Raw genomic sequence first — 17,687 nt, 5'->3', positions numbered from 1 at the left:
AGTCAGAATAGTCTTGCAAATAAGACAGAAAACTAGTTCTCTATTATGAAGGACATTTCGGCCTCAATACAGCTCCAAGTATGTGAAAGATCATTTTAATGAAGGTTTTGGCAAAATCATTTTTAGGGCTTTATTATTTTTTATAAAGAAACTTGATCTAAGCATGTATGATGGATTATTTCATGTTTAGCGTAATTAAACTTCATGTTAATGTCTTAACAATCCATGTTTTCATAATTGATTATGGTTTATTATCATTCTTACATAAATAAGACCTTATTCGAGCTATTTCGTGATGTTTTTTACGATTCATGGATGATGTATGTTATTTATTTTAGCAAGATTAGCATGAATTTGAACAAATAATTATTATATGATGATATAAACATGATTAAATCATAAAAAAGTCATGATTGTATGGATCTTTAACTTAAATCTTATTCTTTCTTAATGGATATTGTAAGATTTTGGATCTCAATTTTCTGCCCACATTTTTTATCTAGACATATTTTAGTAAAAAATTGATAAAATAAATTTTTAGATCATATAAAACCTATATTTCATCAATATAAACTAAGATTAACATATTAATCATGCTAAAACAATAAGATCTAATAAAAACATTAAAGAACCTATCCATAAATCATTTTTTTTCTTTACAAGCCCGTAAATCGTCCTGTTTCAAAAACCACTTTTCTTTTTTCTATTCTTTAATAACATAGATCCATAAAAACATATTCTCTAGATTAAAAATCAACCTTAGAGAGGTGTTTCAAGGTCTGATCCACCATTGGTTCAGATCTAAAAATTGTCCAACGCATATTTCATGTGTTTAGAAAAATTGATGTTTATGCGATTTATGTACCTACCTTAATCGAGTTTCTAACCGTAGATCGGCCGTCGTCTCCCATCTTAGAACTTTGGTAGAGCTCCAATAGATGCTGGAAAAGGTCTAAGAAAGAGGAAGAAGAAGAAAAAGAAAAGATTTAGAAATAAGAATAAGAGAGAACTCTCTTTTTTTTATATATAATAAAAATTCACTAAGGGGAGGGGCTTCCCCATACTTAGGGTTTTATTCACATGGTACTCTCTAGGGCTGATCTCTAAGAGTCTTAATCCAAGTTTATTTTAGCTAATTTTTTTAATTAAGTAATTAAAAACAAGTATAAGTTTACAGGGCAAATTTAGATTCTTGGTGACTATTTTATAAAATCTGTCAAGAATAGCATAATGCTTATAAAATCATGAGATTTTAACCGTGGTTATTTATACCTATCAAGAATACAATCTAATAGACTGTTTGAAAAAATAATGAATATAAAAATAATTAAAAATCATTTTTAAAACCCTATCCTGACAAAGTTTTGATGCAGAATCTGTAATCTATAATATTTTAATCTGATTAAAGTACTTCTTGAAATTTTTGTAAAACGTTTTTGACAAAACCCTTTTTACACAGTCCGATATTAGGTATTAAAATTCACCCAAAATTTTTATAAAATATTTGAAGTCATTTTTAATAGGCATTTATAGTGTTTATCAAAGATGAATCGGAATCATCCTATAAACAAGGCCAGAAATTGGGGCTATGTTAAAATAGGCATATATGCATCAATACCGATCCAAAATAAGCAAAACAAGATTCTAAATTTAAGATCAAGATATGTAGATGATTGTAGTGATTTGATTTAGATTTTTCAGACCGATATTCATATAGTTATTAATTTATTTCCAAAATTAGTCAAAAAAAATATATCAATCATCACAGCTTTAGGTTTTTCAGAAAATGATCTTGTAAAAACCCTTTTTAAGATTATAAAACCTTTAGAATCAGATTATTTTTTGTTTGATCAAACTTAATACAGGTTAATACATGAATAAAACCATAAAGAATCATATTCAAACACCAAATCTAAAACAACATTGGATCCAACTCAGGTTAGGATCTGAACCTAATTCAATCCAAGATCCATAATATAAATGTATACACAAAATCATTTATTCACTTGTTTAAGCCACATATTTGTAAATTGTATGATTATTTTTATAATATTCTTTATAACTTAAGTCTTAATTTCATAATAACCTGAAATCAAGAAAATCAAGAACATCAAGAAAATCAAGAATTTCAAGACAATCAAAGAAATCACAGATGTTACAAAACTCCTGTTTATGTATCATTTTAGAAAAAATGCATACATCAATCTTGAACACGGTCAAGTTCATGTACTAATTCAGCTATGCAGAACATTCTTATCGAGTCAACAATGGGGCAGATCTGAATTCACAATCAAACAATCATCTACTCGGTAGATCTAGACCAGATCTACCTAATGCATACACTCGGCAGATCTGATCCATAATAGTTCACCTAAACTTGGCAAAACTGATCAGATCTACGTACCCATGGAACTCGACAAATCTGAACCAGATTTGCATATATAGAACTAGGCAAGTCTGATCAGATTCGCATGCATATAAAGCTAAGCAAGCCTGATAAGATTTGCATGCAGAAGAAACTCGACAAGTCTACTCAGTTTTACATATAAAAGAAACTAGGCAAATTTGATCAAATTTGCATACAGATTAAACGTAGTCAGTCTGATCAGATTTGCACACTATAAAAATTGGCAAGTCTGATCGGATTTGCACACAATAATAATCGGCAAGTTTGATCAGCTTTGCTGACTACTAAAACTCAGCAAGTCTGATCAGATTTGCACACTTGTGCAACTCGGTAAGTTTGATCAGATTTGCTGATTTTTGAAACTCAGCAAGTCTGATTAGATTTGCACACTTGTGCACTCGACAAGTCTAATCAGATTTGATGACTACTAAAACTCAGCAAGTCTGATCAAATTTGCACACTTGTACACTCGACAAGTCTAATTAGATTTGTTGATTTATGAAACTCAGCAAATCTGATCAGATTTGCACACACACAAATTGAAATGGATCCAAGAAGCATTTTCAGAACATACTAAGAATTTTAGCACACAAACAAAACTTGGCAAGTTTGATCAGATTTGCACACATGCAAAACTCGGCAAGTCTGATCAGATTTACTTACACATAAAAAAATCGGCAAGTCTGATCAGATTTGTTTACAGGTAAAACATATGTAAATCTGATCAAATTTGCTGACATGTAGAAATCAACAAGTCTGATCAGATTGGACACAAATCAAATATAGCATATTCTTAAATAAGGAAATACTTTTAGCAGCATGAATAAGCAAAAAAAAATTAACATAATAAAACATGATCAGCAGTATGCGTGTGAGCTCGATCAATTGAATACCATCAGAAGTAAGTTATAAAAATATACATATATGTATATATATTCAACTTACGTGAGTAAGAAAGCTCAACGCCCCTATATATATATAATAGGGAAAAACTGTTGACCCATATAGCTAGGGATGGCAGTGGGGCGGGGCGGGGCGGGGAACAAGGTCTCCACCCCCGCCCCGCCTCAAGATTTTATCCTCCACCCCGCCTCCATTCCCAGTGGGGAATGGATTTTATCCTCCATCCCCGCCTTCATCCCCGTTTCATGTCCTCCATCCCCGTTTCATGTCCTCCATCCCCGATTCAAACAGAGATGAGGCGGGGCGGGGATATTGCGGGGAAAAGTGGTCGGGGCGGGGATGAGGTGGGGATGAGGCGGGGATCAGGGCGGGGAAGGGGTGGGGCGGGGCGGGGTGGGGAAAAGTGCACGTCCATCCCCACCTCCACCCCCAGACGGGGATGGATTTTAACCTTCGTCCTCGCCTCCATCCCCGTTTCATACCCTTCATCCCCGGTCCAAACGAGGCGAGGCGGGGCGGGGCCCCGCTTTCCCCCGGTCTACTGCCATCCCTACATATAGCATGCTCACATCAAATCAAGAAAATCAACATCTACGTAAATAAAAAATATAGATATTTTCAAGATTTGATACTCTAGGGAAATCGATAATATCAAGAAATAATTATATATATGTATATATATCTATATATGAAATTGTAACTTTATGTATGTATATATATTCTTTTGAATCAGATTTTCCTTTTTCATCTAAAACTTATATATAAAATCATATTTATACCTTTTTCATCTAAAGCCCGTACATTGATCATAGTGTAAAAAAGGACAAAAAATGATGGATATATGGAGAAAAACTAATTTTTCTTCTTCTCCTCCCTCTTTTCTTTCTTCCTTGTCTTTTCTCTCTTTATTTCTTTTCTCTTTTTCTTTCTCTCTCTCCCCACACGATTTTGGGGTTTTCCTTTTTTTTCTTACTCACTCTCTAACTCTCTCTCTCTAGAACACGAGTTCTAGAGAGAGGGAGAGATCTACCTCTTTTATATTATTTCTTCTTCTTTTTATTTAACTTGACTTATCTTTATCTAGAAGGGGTGACATCCCCTCTAGAGCTCTTAATTAAGTAGAGTTCTACACCATATAGAACTCTACATTACCTCCTAGATTATCCTCTTAATTAATTAATTAATTAATTATTGTATTTAATTTAATATCCTAATAATATTCCAGAAAGTGTCACCCCCATCTGGAAGTCTCTATAAGGTAGAGTTCTACCCCAGGCAGAACTCTACCTCATCAAATTTAAATTTTAACTTTATTTTAAAGTTTTAAATTGGCCATGGATGGATCTTAAATCTAGATTTGGATCCAATATCTAAATCCATATGAATCCTACTTGGATCAGATACTAATCAATATGAATCTTGAACTAGGTCCAGATCTATATTAACTTGGATCAAACAAAGTGGATCCAGTCTTATTCGATCTAGAAAAAGTCAAAAATAGAGGTGGCTTATTTTTTAAAAACATGATTTTCGGGCCAACCGTAATCCGAATTCAGAAAAACAAGTCGTCAAGGCAATCAGTATTCTGATGAGCATTTAACGGTGTACATACCCAATTTTCTTATGAATTTAACCTGAATTTCACTCGATTTTTGCATGAATTTAAAGGTGAAAAAATGAAAAAAATTCTCAAATCATAGTTAGCTCAACTCGATTTTGTCAGTGGGATCTAGGCCATGCCCAAACCCAGTTGATGTCACCTATAAAATAAACTATTTTCCCATGATTTTATCACTTTAATTTATAATTAAAAAAAATAATTTAAAAATCATGAAAAAATACACGATATTATAAATTTAGATCTGCTAAGTAATTGTAGAGGCAGATCTGGTCCAAATCTATCGTGTACTTGCTCTTTTGGCTGGATTAGATCTGCTGAGCATATGTACATACAAATCTAATTCAGATATGCCATGCACATTTTCTTTTGTTTGGATCCAAATCTGTCGAGTACATCTCTTTTCAGTTTTTTTCAGACCTGTCCAGCTACATGTCTATACATCTGAATATTTTTTGTCTTGATTCAAATTTAGTTGATTATATGCTCATGCATATGAATGTAATGTTTTAATTTTTATTAGCTAAACCACATGCTCATGCATCAGAATGCAATGTTTTGAACTACATGCTCATGGATCTGCATATTATCATAGGTTTTAGTATTATTGATGTATATATGCAGCCAGCATGTTGTGCAGGTTAATATATGTAAGCTTGATGGTCTGGCTGACCCATGTATATGAACTTAATCATGTATATGGATCAGCTGGCACATGGTACAGGCTGTTATGAGCATAGTTTTGGGTTTGGTCCACCTATGTAAATGATTTTAATCATGTGCACGGTTAAGCCAGCATGTTGAAAACATATATTTTGTACATGGTTCAGCCCTATTTGTTGGATTTATAAAAATGTCTGCATAGTTGTTTGAATAGATGAAATGGGTTATGTACATGTGTAAGGTTGATATATGTATTTTTTTAGATGATATATAAACCTAATTTTGATTTGATCAACTTGTTATTATGCATATCATATGCATGAATCTAAAATTTATTTGATGTTTGCAAAATTGTGATCATATGCATGTTTGGTTCTTTATGCATGGAGTTAATTATGATAATGTGTTCTGCAAGCATCTATTCACATGCGTATGCATTGGCTTCATGTGCATTCATTTTTTGTGTTTGAATGTACATTATGAACATGTTTAGAAATAATGTGTGTTACATGTTTACTAAAATTTTGCAAAGATGTATAAATTACTTTTGAGATGTGGGTTGTCAGATTTGAACCCCAACAGGCCGTGTAAGCCAGGAGCATGTGTTGCTCCAATTGTTGTTGACTTTATTTACGCATTTCAAAATTTATTTCTGTAAATTTAATGATTTTTCAAAATTAATTGCATTGTTAAACTATGAGGGACAGGGCCTTAAATTAGTTTTGCATGTTGATTTGCAAAACGGATCTTGTATAAAGAACTTGAAATTTAGTTGAAATGGTAAAAGAGACCAAACAATGTAATTAATCTTTTCTTTTATGTCTCTTCCATATTGTGAAAATCTTGGATGGTGGTCTTGGGAGACTGTGAAGATACTAAAACTCCGTGTGCGATTGTGCCCCTCAACCAGATATGGTGGTTCACCTCCCGGCCACGATTTTAGAGAGATTCATCCACTTTACCTGGGAGTGGTATTGTTGACTCAGTTGTAGTTATTAGTATATCAAGAAAGTGGCGTCGGTGGATGTTGATTTTCCTGGTGTTCTGGCATGAAATGTTGATTTCTAATATTCTGATAGATTGTGTTGATTTCAGATATCAATCGAGGAACAAGTGTGAAACCCAATAATAAAATACAAATTGTGTGTTAAGCTACAACTGAAAACCTAACTTGAACTTAAGAAATTTGTACTCGTTTTGAGTATTTCTGGTTTAAAAGAAAAGTGAAAATTAAATTTGTGTGCAGTTACTGGGGACATGCATGCAAAAGCAACTCTGATAAATAACTTAATAAATTATTCATGCATGTGTATTGAATCATACATATTTACTGTTCAACATTAGTTCATGCATTTATGCATATTTAGCTTTGCATAATATTTGATTCTGCATGATATTTTGTTTAAATGCTTGAATGGTAAGTTGACGGTGGTAAGTTTTTAATTGTGATATTTCTCTAAAATTTATGCATGAATTTGATTATGATATTTTCTTACTGTTTGGATTTTTAGATGAATTCAAATAAAGGACTTTAGTTCTTACCAATTTTCTTAAAAATGTATTAAAGGCACGGATGCCCAGTGATGTCCTGACTAGCTAGTTGGAGACTATGAGCTGTGTGACTGGTTTCTGGTTTCTGATAGGGTGGCTCGAGTTGATATAGGTGATTTTCATGTTTTAGGCTATTTGACATTTTTATTAAATTAATAAAGTTTGTTTTCATTCTTTTGTTGATTCAATGCATGGTGTGGTTATGGTTTGGTATATTAAATCTGTGATGCCCCAAATCCTTGGGTGTGTTTCCGCAATTGTTTTTAAAAAAAAAATCTATTATTTTTACGAGGGTCAGTTGGGGTCGTTACATATTGTGATTGTTCAACTGCATGCACTCCATATGATACAAACACAAAACTGACTCATAATGATGGTGTAATGGTGTAAGTGTCCAACAATTAAAATATGTTAGTGTGGTAGGTAGTCTTATGTATGCAATGAGTTGCACAAGGTCTAAAATAGTCTATAAAATAAGCAAGGTGTGTAGATATACTAATAATTCTGAACATCAACATTAGAATGTTGTGCACATGATTCTTAGATATCTTAAGCATACTTTAGAGTATGAGATCTACTGTAACGCCCCAAAAATTTTAACTTTTAAATTTTGAAAACATTTAGAGAAAACCTTTCAAATTTTAGGGTTTGTTTTAAAGACGTCAGCGAAAACAATTTCTTTTTAGAAAGGAAAACAAGTTGACAATTCACAAAAAATATCCAGGACGCCAGCAGAAAGAGGGTGATCTTGAGCCATGTTGCATTGCGCCATTGGTTGTCTGTAAAGTTCTACTTGCCACCTGCCCATGAAATAGGGCAGTTTCATAACAAACTGTTATGTGCACAAATAGACAATGCAGAATAAATAAAGTAGGTCATCACAAGATAAGCAGTTTATTTTATTAAAAGCAGTAATAGCATTTGTAATTGCGAGAAATTAAATCTGAGCAACATATGCAAAGAACATCTAAACTGAAGCAAAGAGACACCACAAGATGTAAACAACATTATGTGCAGTTAACTAGCACGGGTAGCTAATTATTACAAGTAAAGAACTACATAAGTAGTTTAACTAACAAGTGTAATGCCACAAAAGACATGAATAATTCAACTAGCAATGAGAATAGGTTACTTTATGTTTCGATATTAGCTGGCCTTGTGGGTACGCACAAGGCACGAATTATAAAAACAACTGAGACTAGTTTGGGGGTCTATTATGCCATGTATTTTCAGTACCCCGAATAGCTAGTTGAGTTTGCTCCTAAGGGAACAGTCAGTGTCCGAGAGAGAATTTTCCAAAGGCCACTTGTTCCAAAGGATGCATCCAACTTCTGCAGAAGTGTTTATCTAACTTTTGTAGCCTCTTTCCCTTAACTCTGATGACTGGAAAAGCTGAGTCTTTGGCCCGTAACTGTCATTAATGGCCTATCCATCAGAGTTTTTGTACATTCACATCCTTTCTTTTGACGAGAGTTAGCGGTTCGAATGGGTACGTCAGGTGTTAGTTAAGTGAAGACCCATTCTGCATGCTCTGGTCTTTCAACCAACTCAAGCATCTTGCTTGTAAAGGTGAATCACCACCATTTATGTGATCTCAATATTATGTTATTTGCACGTTTTGAGGTTGTCACAACCTCATCATCCAATCATCGTAACACAAATCAGATATACTTGTTCAAAGGTACAATCGTACCTATCCAAAGGTATGACTACGATAAAAGGGTAACATTTAATATGTTGCAATTCATTTAATTCAAACTTGGCATGCATTGCTCTTTGAGCATTTTTCTAGTAGAGACAAACAACATTATTTTTATTTATTTCAATAGAGTGCTTATTACACAGCTCGAGGTGCTCAATGACCTCTCATACTACTCATTGTAGTGAACATACCGTGCCTATCAAAAAGGTTCAACTATGATAGTAGGTCATGGGTTTCTTGAAGGATAACCTCACACAATGTTTCGTATGACTTAAAAGCAGTAATATACTTGACATGCTCAATCACTACGAAATAGGAAATCTCAAACAAGTTTTGGGACCGTCATGGATTCAATCATTCCTTCTGAGTAATCAACTCAGAGTATAATTAGATGCATCTAGCAACGCACAGATGGAACACAAGCTAGAACTAATACTAGCAAATCTAAGCATGTGCAGTATGACGACAACAAGAAGCAAGTAAAGGAAAATAATGGCAGAAGACTAACTGCAAAACTAAACTATGCATTTAAAACCTGGCAACTATAAGAAAACATGTAATTTCAGAGAAATAAAGGCAAGTAAAGAACAAGCAATCATAAGTCATATTCATCTATATGAACGCATGCATGAAAATATCAATTATTTTTATCTCAGGGTTCAACTACATTACTTGATCCATCCAAAGTCCTTGTGCGACTTTCCCCTACATCGAAAGGTTGCATCGCTGCGTACGCCTACGCGTGTAGGTGTTGTAGGCGTCGGGCCACGGGGCACGAGCAAGATTCATCGCATGAACTACATAAGGTAAGAATACTTAGAATGTCATAGCCATAATAATGATCGAAAAGGGGCAAGTGTTCAACCCCTGCATGCCTATCCTCATGGCAAAGAGGCAGGGACGCAACCCCTGCATGCCTATCCGCATGGCAAAGAGGCAGGGACGCAACCCCTGCTCGCTACTCTGATGGTAACCCAAAAAGAAAGGGAGCAAAGACACTGCCCCTGCTCGCTGTCCTATCGATAGCAGAAGTAGGGGCAAGGGCAGGGGCAGCGTGCCCCTGCCGACCTACAGTCATCAAAAGGGGAGGGGGTAACGGTCCTGCCCCACCAGCTAAAAAGGAAGGTGGCAGGGGGTTGAAACCCTGTTCGTTGATAGGTCAAACAGAGGCAGAGGTTGCGCCCCTGCTTTCTGAAAAAAAAAAATAGAGGTAGGGGACTGCGCCCCTGCCTTCCGAAGGTCCAGCGCAGGCAAGGGCTCTTCCCCTATCTGTCAATAGGCCATTGTGGTAGGGGCTTGGCCCTTGCCTGACAAACAAAAGAGAGACAAGGCAGAGGCCAAGCCTCTGCTGGAATCTCAGAGGGAGGGAGGGTGCAGCAGGGGGCCGACGACCCCCTATTGGCCCTCTGACAGGTAACTGAGAGAGAGTGGGGCGCAGGGAGGGGGCTCGGGCCCTCCCCTGCGAACAGGGGGTGCAGGGAGGGGGTTCGGTCCTATCATTGCATACGGAGAGCACTGAGGGAGAGGGAGGCAGGGTTTCGCCTTCCCTGCCGGAAGGCTCAGGTGGCAGACAGACAGAGGCAGGGCCTCGCTCTGCCTACGGTGAATTTGAGTGGCAAGGGCAAGACCCCCTGTCACACAAGAATCTCAATCGACAGGGGTCCAGGCCCCTGCCGAATGGGAGGAATTGAAGAAGACGAAAAAGATAGAGAGAGGAAGAGCATGGCAAAGGGTCGTCGGCCTCCTGCCAACCTTCCGACAGTGTAGAGAAAAAGAGGAGGGGAAGGTGCAGCAGGGAGCCGCCAGCCTCCTGCCAACCTTTTGACAAGACCAAAAAGAGGGGGAAGGTGCGACAGAAGGGCATCGGTCCCCTATCGACCTACCGGTAGGTACAAAGGGAGCGGGAGGTGAAAGGTATAACAGGGGGGGCATCGGCCTCCCGTCGAACGCAAAGAGAGCCGGGAGACACAGTAGGGGGTTGTCATCCTCATGTCAGCCTCCCGGCGTATGCAGAGAAAGGGGAGAAGGGGAAGGCAAGGTAGGGGGTTGTTGGCCCTCCAGTAGCCCGAAAAAGAGGAAGACGAAGAAGAAGAAGTAAAAGAAAATAAGAAGAGGAAAAGAGAGGGAGGGCGTACCTTCGAGGTCGTCGAAGTTGGCAACGACGATGTTGATCGAGACAAGAGGGAGGAGGCACCGAGCTTCAGTCGCACGTCGAAAGTGAGAGACGAGGAGAGGAGAAGGGGGAGTGCGTAGGGAGGGAAGAGGAGAGGTCGCACGGTGAGGGCTCCCCCTTCTTCCCTCTTGTGTTTTTAAAACAAGGGGGGTGCGATTCGGGAAACCCCAAAGGGGTTTCCTTTTTCAGTCAAGGGGGAAGGGGAGAGCGATGCGGGGAAGGAAGAGGGTTTTAAAAACCCTCGCCCCCTGCATCGAGTGTTATAACCCTAATGGGTTATCGGATCCAGGTCAGATCCGGATCTGACCCAGGTCTGAACTTTTTTTTCATGGGTTTTACATCCACTATATCAAGTTTTTTATTATAATTAAAGGATATAGTGATGTGAGTTAGAACACTGAATTTGAATATTATAAATTAACTAATTGTTGGGTTTTCACCTTTGGTGGAAATGCAGTTGCGTGGGGATCTAAGAAACAAACCTATATAACTCATCCTACAATGGAATATGAATTTATTGCTTTAGCAACTCCTTGTAGACAAACTGACTTAAAAATGTGCTAGTGGACATCCTCACTAGGTGAGAAGCCTAAACCTGCTATTTCAATGTTTTGTGATAGTTAATCAGCTATATATAAAGCAGGTAATCTAAAATATGAAGTCTAGACACTATAAGAATTCAGCAGATTAGCGACGGACGCTATCTGATGCTAATCTATCACAAATTCATCACTGAACTGTTTAGCGATGGATTGGCGACGGCTTAGCGATGGATAGCATCCGTCACAATTCCTTGGTCGCTAATTAGCAACAGAACTAATCTGTCACTACTTTTGTCGCTAATTCATGGCGGACTAGCTAATGCCATGATCCATCGCGAGTTCAACACTAAATAAGCATTGATTTGCTTTTGCGATAGATACATATCTGTCGCTAATCCATCACAAAAATTTAACGATGAATACTTATCCGTCTCTAAATTTTATCGCCAATTTAGCGACGGATTAGCGACAAATTACATTCCATCGCAAAACATCGGTTGATTTGGTTTTTAAGACAGATAAATATCCGTCGAGGGTTTTTCCGTGAAGATGACAATGGAGATGTGAAATTGCATGTAAAACAACAATTTGCCCCAATGTGCCAAAAAACATTGGATGTACTTAAAGAGGAAACAAGCAAGATAGTAAGCTTTTGCATGTTTTAATAATAAACAAAAAACATGATTCAAGGGTCTTTCACTGCTAAAATTAACAAAGTCGAATACAACTAGAGGTTAGGTTTTACCAAAGGATTTAGCATGCTCGCCTCTGATCCTCTTGGCAAGCTAGATGTCCTTGGGCATGATGGTGACCCTCTTGGCATGGATGGCGCAGAGGTTGGTGTCCTCGAAGAGGCCAACTAGGTAGGCCTCTACAGCCTTCTGGAGGGCGGCGATGGTAGTGCTCTGGAACCTAAGATCGGTCATGAAGTCTTGGGCAATCTTGCGGATGAGGCGCTGGAACGGAAGCTTGCGGATGAGCAGCTCCGTGCTCTTCTGGTACTTGTGGATCTCCCTCAGTGCCACCATTCCTGATCGAAACCTGTGTGGCTTCTTGATGCCTCCAATTGCTGGGGTTGACTTTTGGGCAGCCTTCGTCACCAGTTGCTTCCTCGGCGCCTTCTCTCCGGTCGACTTTTGGGCGGTCTGCTTGGTGCGAGCCATTTTTGTAAAGAGAGAGAGGGAGAGGCAGTGAGGTGGGTGAAAAAGCATAGAGGTGGTAGAACAAGGCGCAAAGAGGTGGTATTTGAAGGTGGGAGAATGGCGGGCTTTGAAATTTTTTGAAAAGGAAACGATGGGTTATTGACTGTCGGATCTTTCCGTTATCGATGGCTCAGAGCATGGCATTTTATATGCACAGGGATTAATTTCACGGATTGATGACGTGTTTAAGAAAGAAATGCATTAGGATTAGCGACGGATTAGCGATAGAAATATTTTGTCTCAAACACCATCGCAAATTAGTGACAAAAAAAATTTGTCGCTCATCTGTCGTGAAGTTGAGATGGATTTTGAGATGAAACATTTCTGTCTCTAATGCATCGTGAATTAGCGACGGATTTTGAGACAGAATTTTTTCATCGCTAATTCCGCAACTAATTCCAGTTTTAGGAACGACTAGTTTTCTCTAGCTAATCCGTCACAAATTTATGACGGATTATTTCTGTTATAAATTTTCGGCGCTAATTAACATTTTTCTTGTAGTGAGACACATTAGTTTGAGACAGTATTATCATACAAATGATTGATGACAATATTATATTTTTGAAATTTGTGAGGTTATGTCAAAATTTGGCAAACCAATTAACATAAAGTTTTTGAGAAATGTCATTATCAAAATATCGAGGGCAATGGAATTAAGCCAATTAAGTCATCATTCAAAGATATCCAACCTAGAGCATTAGAGATCCCACATGCGTAGATTCAATGAGAAACAAATTGATGAATGATAAGTACTCTGATCACATTTTTGGGAACCAATTCCTGATATGTGCGCATGAGTTGTAACAGGTGTGGGGGTTGAGCTAATAACTTTGAATGAATTTGTAGGCCTTAAGGCAACCGTATGTTATAAAACACCTAGACAAACTCACCTATGTAAGTGTAAAAGTGTGAGTCGCATTGCAATTCTCTAAACCACTCATGAATCAAAGAAATCACAAGGCTCTAAATATATCAACTTGAAATCCACACAATCAAACTTTGAAAACCTATGTATGATAGAAACTTCAGTTAACAATATAAGCAGCTAAGTTCAAGGTGAGTCTATTTAGTACATTGGTTAATTTATATTTTCTTTCACTAAGTGGGTGTTTAAGTCTGGAAAACACTCACTTATGCATAGGTTTTCTAGAAAAGTCAAACAATATTTTGAAACTAGTGAGGGATTGTTGGAAAAGGTTAAAAAATAGACTATTTTCTAGGCTGGAAAAGCACATAATCACATGTTATAAGTTAATGATTTATTTCTTTTGATCCCTCCAAATTCCTTTAATAATAGTTTAGTCTCATATCTAAGAGGGAGACAATATTTTGGGGGTTTAAATAGAGACTTTTTCTATTTACTTATAGTTTGAAAAACCCTTGTGTCTAATGGTGTCTTGTAGACATTGTTGCACAACGCGGAGGAATGAACACACTGACCATGCACACTTTGCACTTCGCACTCTTGCTACAGTGCAAGGAACACTCAAAGGCACCTTGATTTGTTTTAACCGATCTAAGCCCATCTTTGACCAAGCCAACATTTGACTTTTGGTTTCTACACATTCTTTGACCCGTTTGAGAGCATTTAAAGGTCTTTATGAGCCTTTTTGATTGTTGGCTGATTTTGGAGGTCCTTTGTCGTTATTCAAAGGCGAGTTCAGGATCATTTTCATCTAAATTTTAAAATGTTGGATTTATGATCATTTAAATTCATTTATCACCCAAAATAGTTTTGTCACCCTAAGCCTATAAAAACTATATTCTCCACTTGTTTATCATCAGATTTTTCTTATTCTCAAACTTTTCTTATTTTCTATCCTTTTGGCTTGCAAGTTTGTGTGTGGGAGAGGTCACCTAGTCTTGAGAAGCAGTGGCACTCTTGACGTCCAAGCCTAGTTGTATCCTGGGTTGGAGACTCAATCACACATCCTAGTTCACATCTTCCGAAATCTCGAATGGGGCGATTGATGTTCTAAAGATAGCGATCTTATGAGCGTGCCTTTAGGTTTGGGATCTCGATTTTTCAATATCATGTTTTTTGGCCATCGTGTTCCATCAGGATCTTCCTACAATTAGTGCGACAGCCATGAGTTAAAAATACACTACTCTAAATTTATGATCAACTTAGTTAAAGTCTCCATTAATGTTTGACATTAGTTAAAGTCTCCATTTATGATCTTCAATTAGTGCGAGAGCCTTGCTGCCACATTCAACAACATGAGATTGACTCAACCTAACCAATAGAGGATGTTTGACATGTGGATTGACAAGAATCCCTTTTCCACACTTTTTTCATATTCATATAACCTTTAACAGAATGAAGATGGTACAATCAGGAAGATGGAGTTGCACCTACGACTTAACTATGCATGCTATCCTCAGCAAGGACAGTCTATGAAGGTATATAATAGCTAACCACGTTCCTATCAGTGACTTGTCGGCTTTGTTATGGCACATGCAATATAATGCCATTGAGGATGGTGACTGGAACTTCCCATTCAATCATAATTAGCAATGGCTGATTATGTCATTCTAGAATACAGCTCATCATCCAAATTTGTACCACAAACAAATATTAGAAGCAAAACATCACCGTCACAGAATTACAACTCACCAACTTAATTCCAGCATCACAATATCATGTTCAAATGTTTCACCATTGTTCACGATCTGAAAAATAAATCACAAACCATTTGTTGGATTTGGGTTCCCTCCATGTGGAGGACCCGGTCCAAGGAAGGTGAAGAGGCACTTCACCATACATTTTTTAAAAGGCTTGAAAAAGGAGGAAAATAGTAAGAAAAGAGGGACTAAAATTAAAAAAGTGAAAAGAAAGAAAGAAAAAGGTAAAAGAGGGCACGATGGCTTGGCTTGGAGAGTCTCTTTGAGTTTTTTTGGCTCTTTGAAGAAAAGAGAGAAAGAGAGAGAAGAAAGAGGGTTTCTTCTTTTTGTTTTTTGTGGGGCTTCCACAAGATTGTGAGAAAGAGACTGGGAGAGAAGGAGAAAGTAAGAAGAAAAGTTTTGGTTGGTGTTCTTCATCTTCTTTTATTCCCTTCTTGTTTTATAAAGATTAAGGCAAGAGAAAGAGGGCTTTTGTTGTGGGAAGGTCATCACTATTGATTAGGTGATATTCTTCCACTTTTACTTCTTTATTTGCTTTGATGCTTCTCTATTGTGGTGATTTGTGGGCTTATTGTGGGTAGACATTGTGTATGCCCTTTTGTAGCCATTCTTTATATCATATAGTAGAGTTGTTGTTGGGTTGCTCTCAACCCCGTGGTTTTTACCTCTCATTTTGAGAGGGTTTTCCACGTTAAAATTGGTGTGTGTGTCTCTCTTATTGTGTTCTTTATTTTCTTTATTATCTCTTGCTCTTGTGAATCAAAGTATATATATATATATTTTTGTGGTATCCCTTGGATGATAAGGGTTTTATTTTGGAGTTGGGTGGAAGGAGTTATTCTATGTGTTATGTGCAAGACATAGAAGTGTTCTTCTTCTAGGTACTTTGTTGTCATTGCCTCCGTTTGGAAAGTGGTTGCATTCGGTTTGCGCTTCCTTTTTCAACATCAGTGGTATCAGAGCCTCAGGTTCAAGAATGGATATAAGCACAAGTCGGATGATTAATTTGAATGGCACAAATTATAATTTGTGGAAGAACAAGATGAAAGATCTTTTGTTTGTTAAGGCTATGCATCTTCCTGTGTTTGCTACTCAAAAACCCGAATCTAAAAGTGATGAAGAATGGGAATTTGAGCATGAGCAAGTGTGTGGTTTTATTCGGCAATTCGTTGATGAGAATGTCTACAATCATATTCAACATGAGAATCATGTAAGGACATTGTGGACTAAGCTTGAAAATTTGTATGCTTCGAAGACCGGCAACAACAAATTGTATTTGCTTAGACGGATGATGCAACTCAAGCATAAAGAAGGGAGCTCTATAGCCGACCACTTGAATGAGTTTCAAGGACTTATTAATCAGTTGTCTGGCATGGGTATTAAATTTGAAGATGAAGTTGTAGGGCTTTGGATGCTTGCTACTCTACCGGATTCTTGGGAGACATTTAGGGTCTCACTCACCAACTCCGCTCTTAATGGTGTTGTTTCTATGGAGCTTGTTAAAGCCGGTGTCCTCAATGAAGAGATGAGAAGGAAATCTCAAGGATATTCACCACAGTCAGAGGCATTTGTCACTGAGAATAGGGAGAGAAGTAAATTTAAGGGTGAGAAGGGTAGAGATAAAAGCCGAAGCAAATCAAGATCAAGATACAAGAATATAGAGTGTCATCATTGCGGAAAAAAAGGGTACATTAAGAAATATTGTTTTCAGTTGAAGAGAGAGAACAAGAATTGTGAAAAGCAAGAAAAGAAGAATAATGAGAATGGTGATCGTGTCACCGCGACTACTTCGACTGAGTTAGTTGTTTTCTATGATGATGATGTGGTGAACTTGACTAGTCATGATACTAGCTGGGTGATAGACAATGGTGCATCTCTCCATGTTACTTCAAATAGAGAGTTCTTTGCTACTTATACTCCATGTGACTTTGGAGTGTTGAGAATGGACAATGATGGTTTGTCTAAAGTTGTTGGTGTTGGTGATGTAAATTTGCAAACCACCAATAAAACTATATTGATGCTTAAAGATGTTAGGCATGTGCCAGATGTTCGCTTGAATTTAATTTCAGCGAGAAAGCTTGATGATGAAGGCTTTTGTAGTACATTCAATGATGGACAATGGAAACTCACTAGAGGCTCATTGGTTATGGCTTGTGGAAAGAAGTGCAACAGTTTGTATGTTTTGCAGGCATTGATTTCAAAGAATGTCGTGAATGTGACTGAAAATGAGAAGTCAGTTGAATTGTGGCACAAGAGGTTGAGTCATATGAGCGAAAAGGGCATTGAATGTTTGATAAAGAA

The 17,687-nt window shown here is 37.4% G+C and overlaps 1 pseudogene; it reads right to left on the bottom strand.

Moving 5' to 3' along the window:
* The window catches only part of LOC149811741 (histone H3.2-like), a 35,113-nt pseudogene extending 22,391 nt beyond the window's left edge, over nt 1–12,722 (bottom strand).
* Between the last annotated feature and the right edge of the window lie 4,965 nt (nt 12,723–17,687).

The sequence above is a fragment of the Nuphar pumila genome, chromosome 17, assembly GCF_984573655.1.
Source record: "Nuphar pumila chromosome 17, dmNupPumi1.hap1.1, whole genome shotgun sequence".
Lineage (NCBI taxonomy): Eukaryota > Viridiplantae > Streptophyta > Magnoliopsida > Nymphaeales > Nymphaeaceae > Nuphar > Nuphar pumila.
The sequence above is the reverse complement of the archived record's forward strand: the minus strand, read 5'-3'. Positions and strand labels throughout refer to the sequence as shown.